The sequence below is a fragment of the Malus domestica genome, chromosome 03 (assembly GCF_042453785.1).
Source record: "Malus domestica chromosome 03, GDT2T_hap1".
Lineage (NCBI taxonomy): Eukaryota > Viridiplantae > Streptophyta > Magnoliopsida > Rosales > Rosaceae > Malus > Malus domestica.
Genome location: NC_091663.1, coordinates 32,536,075 through 32,547,984, shown reverse-complemented (window position 1 = coordinate 32,547,984; position 11,910 = coordinate 32,536,075). Strand labels below are relative to the sequence as shown.

Sequence of the window (11,910 nt, the reverse complement as noted above, 5' to 3'; positions counted from 1 at the left end):
CTGAGAAAAGATGGAATACGCTTAAGATGGTCGATGATGTCATATTTGCCATCCTGGGACTGTAGTACATCTTTTGCATGTCTCTTAGAGGTACTTGCTTTTGTGGTTGAGATTCAAATTTCTACTGCGGGCTATACAGTGGTAATGACTGGAACTTGTCTTACACTTAGTTTATCGGAATGTTTGACTGAATCAACTACTTCTTTTCTTTCTTTCTTATCCGCAGACATGATCCTTTGGCCAGAGCGTAGAGTTATTTCATCTACCTCATCATCGTTGTGGATTTCACATGAGGTCGTGCGACAATTTCCATTTTCTTCCTCGCCTCCCTTACTCTTAAAAAGTTTTGGAGGGAGGTAGTCTCCAAGGGTTATTGGTGCTCTGAAAGGCTGCTTGTACTCATCATCTTGAAAGACTTTAGGCTTTCTTTGAGTATTCTTCTTCTTTTTCTTTCCATCCTTTGAGGGTGGTCCACTCCATAATTTTCCTTTTGATCGCTTTGTGGAAGAAAGACGTTTAGCAATCTTTTTCACCTTCTTTTCATTGATGGTTTGCCACTTGTCTTCGGATTCAAGTGATGACGAATCCTTCCAAACATCAAAACTTGGTGCCATCATGAGCTCGTATAGAGTTGGAATTTTTGGATTTCCGGAACGAGGCATGCCAGGATAAGCATGGACAACTGTGGTTTCATTATTGACATGGAATCCTACATGGATTGCCCCTTCTGGTAATGGAGAGGAGGGTGTTGATTTTCCTTCGATCATTTTGGAAGTTGCCGTCTGATGTTTTGAAGATGAATCCACCTCGATCTCATGCTTGTTGATTTTTTCTTGAATTATATCCTTAAGGATATAACAGTCCTATATCGTATGGCTGATGAGTCGATGATACCGACAATACTTTGGATCATCGATCTTATTTACTTCAGCGGGACGCTTTGGTTCAGGAAGCGTGATCATCTTTGCTGCAAGGAGTTCGTCGAGGATAGTTCCAACATCTTCATCATCGAAACTATGTTTAACTTCTTTTCTTTCTTTAAGCGAAAGTCTCCTCGTCCCTTTGGTTTCTTCTTTTCTTTTTATAGTGTCACTTTTCTTGTCTACTTTGACAAATGTCGCCATAGAATCTCCCTTCTTCGACATTCTTTTGTTATCTCCATTCTTGGTGTCTGACTTATTTTCTAAGTCTTGGATCATCTTTCCAATCACATTTTTCCGGGACATTTATTTCTCCACATTACTTGCCTTGGATACTAACTCATCGAAAGTTCAAGGCTCCGTAATTCCTACAAATGTTGCAATCTCGGGGATAAGGTTATTGTAACATATTTACACCGCCGAAAATTCAGAAATCTTTTTCCATGCATTGTAGGTTAAGACTCTTTCATCTTGTGATGAATTCGCTCGCGCTTTCTCCAAGCCTTTGTGTTGTTTGAGCCAAATCCATTAATGTGACTTTTTTCTTTGAACTGACGAATTGAGCTAGAAAAGCTCTTTGCATATCATCCCATGTTATAATAGATCCGGGCTCTAACTGAGTGTACCATGTGAAAGCAGACCCTTTGAGTGATTGAACAAGTTGCTGAACCAATAAGGGATCTGATTGCGATGTCTCCCCACAAGCTGAGTAAAAATGAGCTAAGTGTTCTTGAGGAGAACCACTTAAACCATCAAATTTATCAAAGCTCGGTTTTTTATATCCTTGGGGAAATGGCACTATGTCATAGTGAGATGGACAACGCTTCTAGTATCCGAGAATTGGTGTCGTTAAAGACATTTGAAATTCATGAATCTTTTCAGCGAAAATTGCATTGATATCTTGAAGTGTGAGTTGGCTACCAGAACTTTCTCCTTCTGTTTCTTTCCTTGCTCTTTCTCCAGCATTATTTATGCTAGCTTAAGCGGCTAACTGAGCTGCTAAAGTCGCAATTTCAGCTTCCTTATTAGCTACCAAAGCCGCCATTTCTGCTTCTTTTTCTGCTAGTTTTCGTTGCATTTCTAGCAATTGTTCTTCTGTATTTGATGCCCTAGTCATCAAAACTAGCATGTTCTCAGGTTCGGTGTCTTCATTTATCCCCAACCTTTGGAATTGAGTCATTACTCTAGGAATCTCTTCTTGGGAAAAATATTTGTTTCCTTAAGGCGTTCTTGGACGAACATTTCTTCGGCCCAACTATGATCACTTTTGACAGCTACCTTGCTTGTCTTTGTTACTATCTTAGCCTTCATTATGTTGCAGACAGTTAGTCCTTCATTGATGGTGAAGGAGATTCGGTGACCAACATGCCTTCCATGTCCAAGTTTGGATTCAGCAATAGGGAGTTTGTGGAAGTAAACAATAACTCGTGGCGCCATGTTTCCTGTTACAAAAACAAAAAACATAGGACATTAATTATCTTCAAAATTAGAGATGAAAAGGAAATGGGTCCCACTGGGCGTGCCAAAAATTATGTTGAGCAAAAATTGTACATAATATGTAAACAAATAATTCATTCGACACAATTTCACCCTCATTCATTTTTTCGAAGAGGGTTTTATTAATTCGAGTTCAACCCATTCTAGGCTACACGCCAATTAATTACAACCTTTCTTTTGAAAAAGGAATACCCTTTGATTCTAATATGAATAAATCGTAACTTGTGGATTTGGGTGTTTATTTGATTGTGTGACTGCGTCTAGGTAGAGCCCTAGATTGCCTACGTACCCTTGTTGAGGGATCAAGTCACTCATAGTTCTTTGTATGCTTGATACTTGTTTGGATTTGATGTTTTGTGCAGTTTTAGCTCATGCGGGTGAGGACTTTGCGCCATTGGAGCATTTGTGCCTTGTGCAGTTTAGGCTCTTATAGGCGAGGACTTTAAGCCATTGGAGCTGTTGATTTGGCTTCATGCCATTTGAAATTTTTCTTCAGCTTCATGCCTTTTGGCATTTGACGCGGCTTCATGCCATTTGGAATTTGATGTGGCTTCGTGCCAAATGAGAAACGGCTTTGTACCATTTGAAGCGGCTTCGTGTCTTTCGTAATTTGAACCAGCTCGCTTCTTTTTTACTCTTCGTAGAATTTGTAATTAAAAGTGAATTTAGTTTATATAAACCAAGGATTTGTCTTGATTTCATGGTTGCGTCTATAATTTGATATCAGACTGCCTACGTATCCTTAACGGAATCAAACCGGCGTAGTTCATAATGTTTTATTTGGATTTGCCTAATTGTGTTCAGTCTTGGTAAAATGAGTAGTCAATTGGATTTGTTTGAAACCCATACATGACCTTTGGTAATATCCAATAGATCCTTGTGAAATGGGACTTCACTTTTTTCTTCAAGTAGTAACCCAGGTGGGATGCGCAGTACAAAGTAAATAGGACTTTGTCCTTTCCTTGAGTATAAGGTGGGATTCACGCCATATGGACTGAAAAAGGCATTTATGTAGTCGATTGGATTTGTTTGGAACCCATACATGACCTTGGGCAATATCCAATAGATCCTTGTGAAATGGGACTTCAATTTTTTCTTCAAGTAGTAACCCAGGTGGGATGCGCAGTACAAAGTAAATAAGACTTTGTCCTTTCCTTGAGTAGAAGGTGGGATTCACGCCATATGGACTGAAAAAGGCATTTATGTAGTCAATTGGATTTGTTTGAAACCCATACATGACCTTTGGTAATATCCAATAGATCCTTGTGAAATGGGACTTCATCTTTACTTGACTTTTCCATACGGTTTCATAGCAATTCCATCCTATTTGAAATAGGATTTTGTACGAATGAAAGCCTGCCTCCTTTTTTTATTATTGTGAAAAAAACTTATGGCACTTTTCTTTTCCTTCACTTCTAAACTCTTTCCTTTACTTCTGACTTGCAACTTCTATCATTTTGTCTCCACATTTGCTTGTTTTATGCACCATATTCGATCAATGGGGCCATGCTCATAATGTCCACGTGAAGTGCCCATTTTTTTCTTCCTTGCTTTCCTTTGTTTTGTCAGCTTGTCAGTTTGTCAGCAAACTCTTTTTTTCTTCTCTGTGAATTTTTGAAACTTTTCCAAATCCCGTAGAACTTTACGTGGGAGTAAACATCTATTTATTTCCCTCTTGTAGTAACTTTTTCCTTGGTGGGATTCATGCCATTTGAGTCTTGTTGTGGCTTCGTGCCGTTTGAATCTTGTTGTGGCTTCGTGCCGTTTAAGTCTTGGTGTGGCTTTGTGGATGACCATTGAAGGGCTTCCATGGTTTTGTTCCATTTTGTTGTCAAATGAAATTAACGGGTATACTCATAATAATCCCACTATTTTTTAGATTTGGCATTTGACTTTGGCTTGTACTTATTTTTTTTAATCTCCGCATTTCTGGCTTCTAGAAACAATTTTTAACTTGCAAAAGCTACATAAAGCCCACATGAAAGAACATCTTATTTTTTTTCCTCCTCGTTTGCAATTTCTTTCTCCTGAAAATTTTGTAGAGAACCATGCTTGGAATAGAGAAAATGTTTCATTTAATTCCTTCACGGGATCCATTCCATACGGATTATGTCGAACACAGCCTTCCCCTTGTTTCATATTTTTCTTTTGTACTTTCAATCCCATCTAACCATGGGATTTTGAAACCATTTGACCCAAATCTTTCCACAAAACTCCTTTTCCTCTCCACGTGAGATGCATGGTTCAAGGCAAAATAGACTTTTGTCTTTTCTTTAAGTATAAAGTTGGGACTCCCAAGTTTCTTACAGCAAACTTTAAATTTCTCTTCCCTTCTTCTTTTTTATTTAACTTTCCAGGCCTTCAAGTTCCAATAAGACTTTGAAAGTTCAACAAAACCTTCTTTCTTTTCCATCTGAGGAGACTCCCACGTGAGGTGATCACTCTTTGGCAATTGAAAAAGGCATCATGGCAGAGAGTTCATGGCCATGAACGGCATTTGTTCGAACGGGGGAACGACGGATGCGCCTTCTTCAACTTCAGTAACCCAATGGTCATTTTCTCTGCGGAACAAAGGCACCAGTTTTGGTGGACTTTGTTTCTTCTTCTTCTTTATCATCAGCAGCCTTTTTTTCTTCACTCGACAGCTACGACAAGAAACGGAGCTCTTGGATTTGATCGGAACTTCACGGGGTGGTTTAGACCACCTTGATGAAATTCATGGGATTAAACTGCAGTGGCACGGAGCAGAGCTCTTGGATTTGATCGGAACTTCACGGGGTGGTTTAGACCTCGAAGAAATTCATGGGATTAAACTGCAACGGCATGGAGCGGAGCTCTTGTATTTGATCGGAATTTCACGGAGTGGTTTAGACCCCAAAGAAATTCACGGGATTAAACTGCAACGGCAGGGAGCAGAAGTGGTGATTTCATTGGCTTTGTTGGACTGCAACTCAAGAATGCTGGGGAGTGGGAAAACTTGAAGAAGAAAAGTGCTTCTTTTCTTCCTACAAAGCAGAAGAAGGAAACAACCCAAAAAATTAAATGAGATGGCTTTATACCTTTAAATGCTGTGTAGCTTTTCCTGCTCTTTGTTCTTGCATGTAGCTCTTGATTTCTTCTTCTTCTTTCTTTTCCTTTGTTGTGCCTTTGCTTTCTTGCTTTGCCTCTCTGTTGTCTTTTCTGTGCTTCTCAATTTCTGCAGCGTCTCCTCTCTTGTTCCCATTTTTGCCCTCTTGCACTGCAACTAGTACTTATTTATAGGCATGGTTGGAAGGCTTTGGAGTTTTTAGTGGGGGAGTAGAGGCCTCCACTTTCCCTTAACTTCTCCCACTATCTGTGCAGCAATCTTCCACGACTGCAACTTTCCCACGTTTTGCAGAAAATAAGGAGTTTTTGCTCCAAGTTTCTTCCTCTTATGTAGGGATATATATGTGTTTTTCTTTATATATATTTATTATTATTTTTGCTCCTGTCTTTGTCGACTTGGGTTTTCCAAGTTTGAGACGTGCTACCTTTCCTTTGTCGTTTGAGAAGTTTGTTTGTTTGAAAACTTCTCTTTCATTTTTATTTTATTTTTTTTTGTTCAATAGTATGATCATGCCATATTTGGATTCACAAACTCATAAATCACAACAACAACAACAACAATATATATTTCTATTTTTTCTAGATTAAAGTCATGGCATGATATACCATCCTGCCTGCCTGTGTCTGAAATTCTCTGAGTAAGTTCTCCTCTACAAAAAATCATTATACGGGTTTTTACAGCGAGGGGTTACTATATTACGAAAAGCAAGGTTTTTAAAAACTTTTATTTTTGCCCGCTCACACTATTTGTTTTGCACTCCTCCAGGACTTATTATCTATACTTTGGTGAAGACAAGGATCATTGGTAATTTGTGATGTTCACTTCCGATAATGTAGGAAGTTATTTCTTTGTAAATATTCTTTACATTTATGCACTTTTATTAATGCTCTCATACTGCATGCATTATAATAAGGGTTAATCGCACACTACACACTCTTAGTTTAATTTAATTTTGATATGAAAAAAAAGAAGCTATATAAACATTACCCCTCAAAATGCAAGAAAAATAAAATACAGAAAAAATATGGGAGATAAACCTTACCCTTCCTTAAAAAAATTAAAAAATAAAAATAAAAAAAAAATAAAAAAAAAAGGAACATAAACCTTACCCCTTTTAAAAAAAATACAAAAAAAAAAACGAGATATAAGCCAAAACCCCTCTAAAATAAAACTTAAAAAAAGAACTAGTATAAAAAATATACATATCTTTGCAGTCTTCATTATGAAAAGAAAACCAAAGATGTACGATAAAAAGTACAATCTAGTATCCTCTAAGCCTTGTTTTCATCATGGTCATAAGCACTGTAATATTGACATGAAGCCTATAAATAAAATAAATAAAATAAAATAAAATAAAATAAAATAAAATAAAAAAAGGAACATAAACCTTACCCCTTTTAAAAAAAAATACAAAAAAAAAAAAACGAGATATAAGCCAAAACCCCTCTAAAATAAAACTTAAAAAAAGAACTAGTATAAAAAATATACATATCTTTGCAGTCTTCATTATGAAAAGAAAACCAAAGATGTACGATAAAAAGTACAATCTAGTATCCTCTAAGCCTTCTTTTCATCATGGTCATAAGCACTGTAATATTGACATGAAGCCTATCTTGTACATTGTCTAACAATTTAATACCGCATATCTTCATGTCTTCTTAACAATTAAGAACCACACACTCCCCCAAAATCCAACGATGAAACCTAGTGCGGAGAAAATATACAACCATGGAAATTGATGCTCACTGTCCACACCTTGGTTGTTCTTATTATCTGCATCAATACCCTTAGTTGGTAGGCACTCATTCAGAAGTGGAGGGCCACACAGTTTTGAATTCCCTTCAAACGCAGAAGCACTGAAAGTTTGGAGCTGAGTGCTTGTTGGGATTGGTCATTCGAGATTATTGTACGAGACACTGAAGGATTTTAAAAAATTAAGGCTTCCCAATGACAACGGGATGTTTCCAGACAAATGATTCATGGAGAGGTGCAAAGTCTGTAGATTTTTTAAGTTAGATATTTGTTCTGGAATGTTGCCAGAAAAGTAGTTGCCACTAAGATCCAAGTTGTGGACAAGGTATATTTGGCCGATCTCAATAGGTATTCTACCATGAATATAATTGAGGGATAGGTTTATCGTTGGTGGAAAGCTAGACAATCTTTGCGGGTAAATTAGGTTTACAGGGGTGAAGATTGGCAGGTCAATATAATCGTCTACTTGAGTTGTGGTGGGTTCATGTACCAACCTTGGTAGTCCACAAAGTTGTTTTGGAAATTCACCAGAAATTTGGTTGTCTGCCAAGCTCAAGTAAAAGAGCTTGGGAAGAGTCCCTAAAGATCTAGGAATTGGACCTGTAATTCTACTACCTTTCAAAATCAACATCTCTAGATTCTTGAGTTTTGATAACCATAAAGGCATTTGACCAGTGAATTCACAATTAAAAAAAGTCAACATTCGAAGATTTTGGAACCCACCGAAGTCAAGCATTCCTTCATCAGCTGGCAATTCCTCACCTTTGAATGAATACGAAAGCAAGAGTGTTTGAAGACTTTTGCAATGCATTAATATCTTCATTGCCCCAGTGATGTTGGTTAAGCCACTCAGTGAAAGAAAGGACAAAGACTTCAATGAAAGAATTTCAGGTTGTATTTGTCCCTTTAGATTATTTGCAGTCAAGCGAATAGCTTTTAGGGATTGGCATGAATAAAGGCTTGTTGGAAATGTACCAGTAAAGTGGTTTCGAAGTAGGTCAAGTTTACTGAGGTGACTAAGTTTCGAGAAATTGAGCATGGAGATATCTCCTCCCAAGTTGTTGGCTGCCATACGTATTTCTACAATGTTCGTGCAATTCATCAACGATGGGGGCAAAGAACCTTCAAAATGGTTGTAATCAAGAGCCAAGAGTTTCAATTTGGAAAGCTTTCCAAAATGGAGAGGGAGCACTCCACTCAATTGATTAAAGGAGATGTCAAGGATTTCGAGGTTGGTGAGGTTGAAAATTTTCTCACTTATGGCTCCATGGAGCGAATTGGAAGGGAATGCAATTTCTTTGAGTTTGGTGGCATTGTAGATATCTTTGGGGAGTAGCCCTGAGAGGATGTTGTTACCAGCACGAAAAATTTGCAGTTTTGAACACTCCCCGAGTCCAGGAGAAATGCTACCATTGAATGCATTGAGGGAAAAATCCAACAGCCTAATCTTGGGAGAAGAATGAAGACATAAAGAGGATGGGATCAAACCTGAGAAGCTATTGTTGTGGACGTTGAAACTAGGGGTGGGCACTTGGAATCGAAAACCGAAACCGAAACACGAATTGAATCAAACCGCACCAAACGGTTTGGTTTTGCGGTTTTGAAACGGTTTCGGTTTCAAAACCGAACCGCGGCACACAAAACGGTTTGGTTTCGGTTTTGGGTTTTCAAAACCGCACCGAAACCGAAACCGCAATTTTTAGTTTTATTTAGTTCATTATTCAACTAGGTTATACGGTATACTTGGTTTTGCGCCGCTAGAACTTCTGGGTTTGCACCGAGTGCGAGTGGTTTTGCGACTGCTTCTGCGCCGCTCCTTGCATCTCCACATCGCATCTGCCTATGCGACCTGGTCACCTGCTTGCATCTGCTTCTGCGGCGATTGCTTCTGTATGTGCTTCTTCCTGCGAGCGATTGTTTTCTGCCTTTTTTGAAATAAATTTTCTGAATTTGGTGTATGATATTTCAAATATGGATGCTTCTCTGCTTCCACGTTTGATATGTTTCGTTTGTTTTTTTTTATTAGATTATCTGTTCATGCTAGTATTCTTTGAAATTTCAACATTTGATTGTTCCAGTAAACAACGGCGGTCAATACGCATGCTAATTTTTCTTTATATTTTGTTGGTCTTTATATTCTTTGAAATTTCAACATTTGATTGTTCCAGTAAACAACAGTTTAAGCTAAAACTGTTTGATTGATCGTGTAGCTTTCTTGTTTTAATGCTTTTTGGCGGGGTTGGTATGGAATGGATGTGTAGGATGAGAGCGATCCTCGTCGTAGAAATTCCTCTGCCGCCATTTGTTAAGCGCTTGAGAGTTCGTTAATGTACTTTGAATGTAAAATGCAGATGATATGCTGCAATTTTTTGTAATTCACTGTGTTTCAGTGATGCGAAAGCCTTCCCGGATGTACTTAACATGGTTTTCTTTGTCGCAGTTATGACTATTCGGGATATGGAGCATCCACTGGTAAGGTAAGTATTGAGTATCGATGGAGTTGGTTTGCGTTTATAGTGGTTAGTGCAGAATTCAGGTTCTAACGTGCATCCCTTTTACATCGATCTATTGACCGTCATAGCTAAAATCTACGATTGAAATGTGTTAATGTTGGTGATTGTTTAGCCATCTGAGTTCAACACATACTATGACATAGAAGCCGTGTACAATTGTTTGAAGAGCGACTATGAAATTAGACAGGAGGATTTGATAGTGTATGGCCAATCTGTTGGAAGCGGACCAACACTGCACTTGGCTTCTCAATTGAAAAAACTCAGAGCCGTTGTTCTTCACAGTGCCATCCTTTCAGGCATACGAGTCTTGTATCCTGTCAGGTTGACGTTTTGGTTCGACATTTTCAAAGTAAGTTCGACTTTGTCTTCTTTGAATTGCTTAATTCTGCTGCAAGGCTCGGTTACTTGAATTTGTATTGACAAGCTCTGTGCAATGTTTTCAGAATATAGATAAAATACGGCATGTCAGCTAGGCCTGGCATTTTGGACCCAACCCGTTAACCCGACCCGACCCGACCCGTTAATATTTGTATTTGGGTGGATGCTTAACGGGTCGGGTCGCTAACGGGTGAACCCGTTAACAACCCGTTAAATAACGAGTCATTTTGGGTCAACCCGTTAGACCCGTTAGCACCCGTTAGTTGAGGATATTTTAGTAATTTTAGTAAAGTCTTAATAACAAAAAATAAACTTTATGCAAAAAAAATAATAATAATAATTGTTAACGGGTGAAACGGGTGACCCGTTAGCTTAACGGGTCGGGTTCGGGTGACCCATTAGCTTAACGGGTTGGGTTCGGGTGACCCGTTAACTTAACGGGTCGGGTTGAAACCCGACCCAAACCCAATAAACCCGACCCGTTTACAGGTCTAATGTCAGCTGTCCGGTTTTAGTTATTCATGTAAGTACCTATTTCCTTCATTCATTTGAAACTATTTTGTTTGAGTATCATTCTTTTAGAATTCAAAGAGTTTGTGTTGTGGTTCTAATGTCGTTAATCTTCCCGCTCCTGCCTAGTACATCTTGTCTGATTTCTCTCATTTTGAGTCTGCACCATTTGTTGTTTTCAGTTTGTTAATCTATGGTTTGAAACCGTTTGAAACCGTTTGAAACCGCACCGAAACCGTTTGAAACCGCATCGAACCGAACCAAACGGTTTGGTTTCATTTCGGTTTTGGCTTCAAAACCGCACCGCACCGCACCGCAAAAAGTTTCGATTTCGGTTGTGGTTTCACTCGAAACCGCACCAAACCGCACCGCGCCCACCCCTAGTTGAAACTAGTTAAATTCCAAGCTTGTTGAAAGAATGATGATGGAATTGCATCGTGAAAGCGATTGCTTGACAAATCCAACATCTGGATATTGTGGGATGGCAGAGAAAAAGGTAGCTTTCCAGAAAGAAGATTAAAGCTTAAATCAAGGATCTCAAGATGATTCAAAAACGAGAAGAATTCAGTATCAAGTGATCCAGAAAGTGAATTGTGAGAGAGATTCAAGTGGGTGAGGTGTGTGAGATTTCCTAGTGATGATGATGAGGGGAAAATAGCTCCTTTGAGACCTTTGGAGGATAAGAGCAAATGGGTGACCAAACCATCCTGATTACAAGTGATGCCATTCCAACAACAACAGTTAACTGAAGTCCACTTTAAAGGGGGAGAAGATAGGGTGGAGGTGAAGGACAGAAGAGAGGCACGCTCAGTTTGATTGCATGCATGAACATTTGTAGAGATGATGTGAGAGAATAAGAGGATGAGAAGAAAGCCATGAGCCATTGGGTTAGAAAGTAAGCTGGTCTAGCATAGATATGTTTCTTTACATTCGGAATTCTCAAAGGTATATATAGAACAACTAATTGCATGCATAATCCGAAGTTCTTTCCTGTCTTCTTCCTTTTAGCCTGCAAACGATGAATCATTAATGCTCGAAACGCTAGCGGCAAACATCACTGCAATCTGAAAAATTGGCAAACAACCATAACTGTACAAATGTTTTGAATTAAGGAGGGGCCACCATGAAGGGACCAGAACTTATACCTTTGTTTCAACGCCGTAGTTGGAAAACCAAACGGGGCATTTAATTTAGAGGAGTAGAAGAATATGAAGTGACACCGAACGCGGTTTTCATACATGCATGTTGTTTA

The 11,910-nt window shown here is 38.7% G+C and overlaps 2 long non-coding RNA genes across 2 annotated transcripts; one reads left to right on the top strand and one right to left on the bottom strand.

The window, feature by feature from the left end:
* Window positions 1-4,268: 4,268 nt before the first annotated feature.
* Window positions 4,269-5,959, bottom strand: LOC114824046 (uncharacterized). The gene is made up of 2 exons (XR_003772282.2): window positions 5,477-5,959; window positions 4,269-5,361 (listed from the first exon to the last, which is right to left on the bottom strand). It is a non-coding gene; the product is annotated as an uncharacterized lncRNA (long non-coding RNA).
* Window positions 5,960-8,773: 2,814 nt separating this feature from the next.
* LOC103406951 (uncharacterized) lies at window positions 8,774-10,241 on the top strand. The gene is made up of 4 exons (XR_011579488.1): window positions 8,774-9,147; window positions 9,698-9,734; window positions 9,883-10,119; window positions 10,214-10,241. It is a non-coding gene; the product is annotated as an uncharacterized lncRNA (long non-coding RNA).
* Window positions 10,242-11,910: the final 1,669 nt, after the last annotated feature.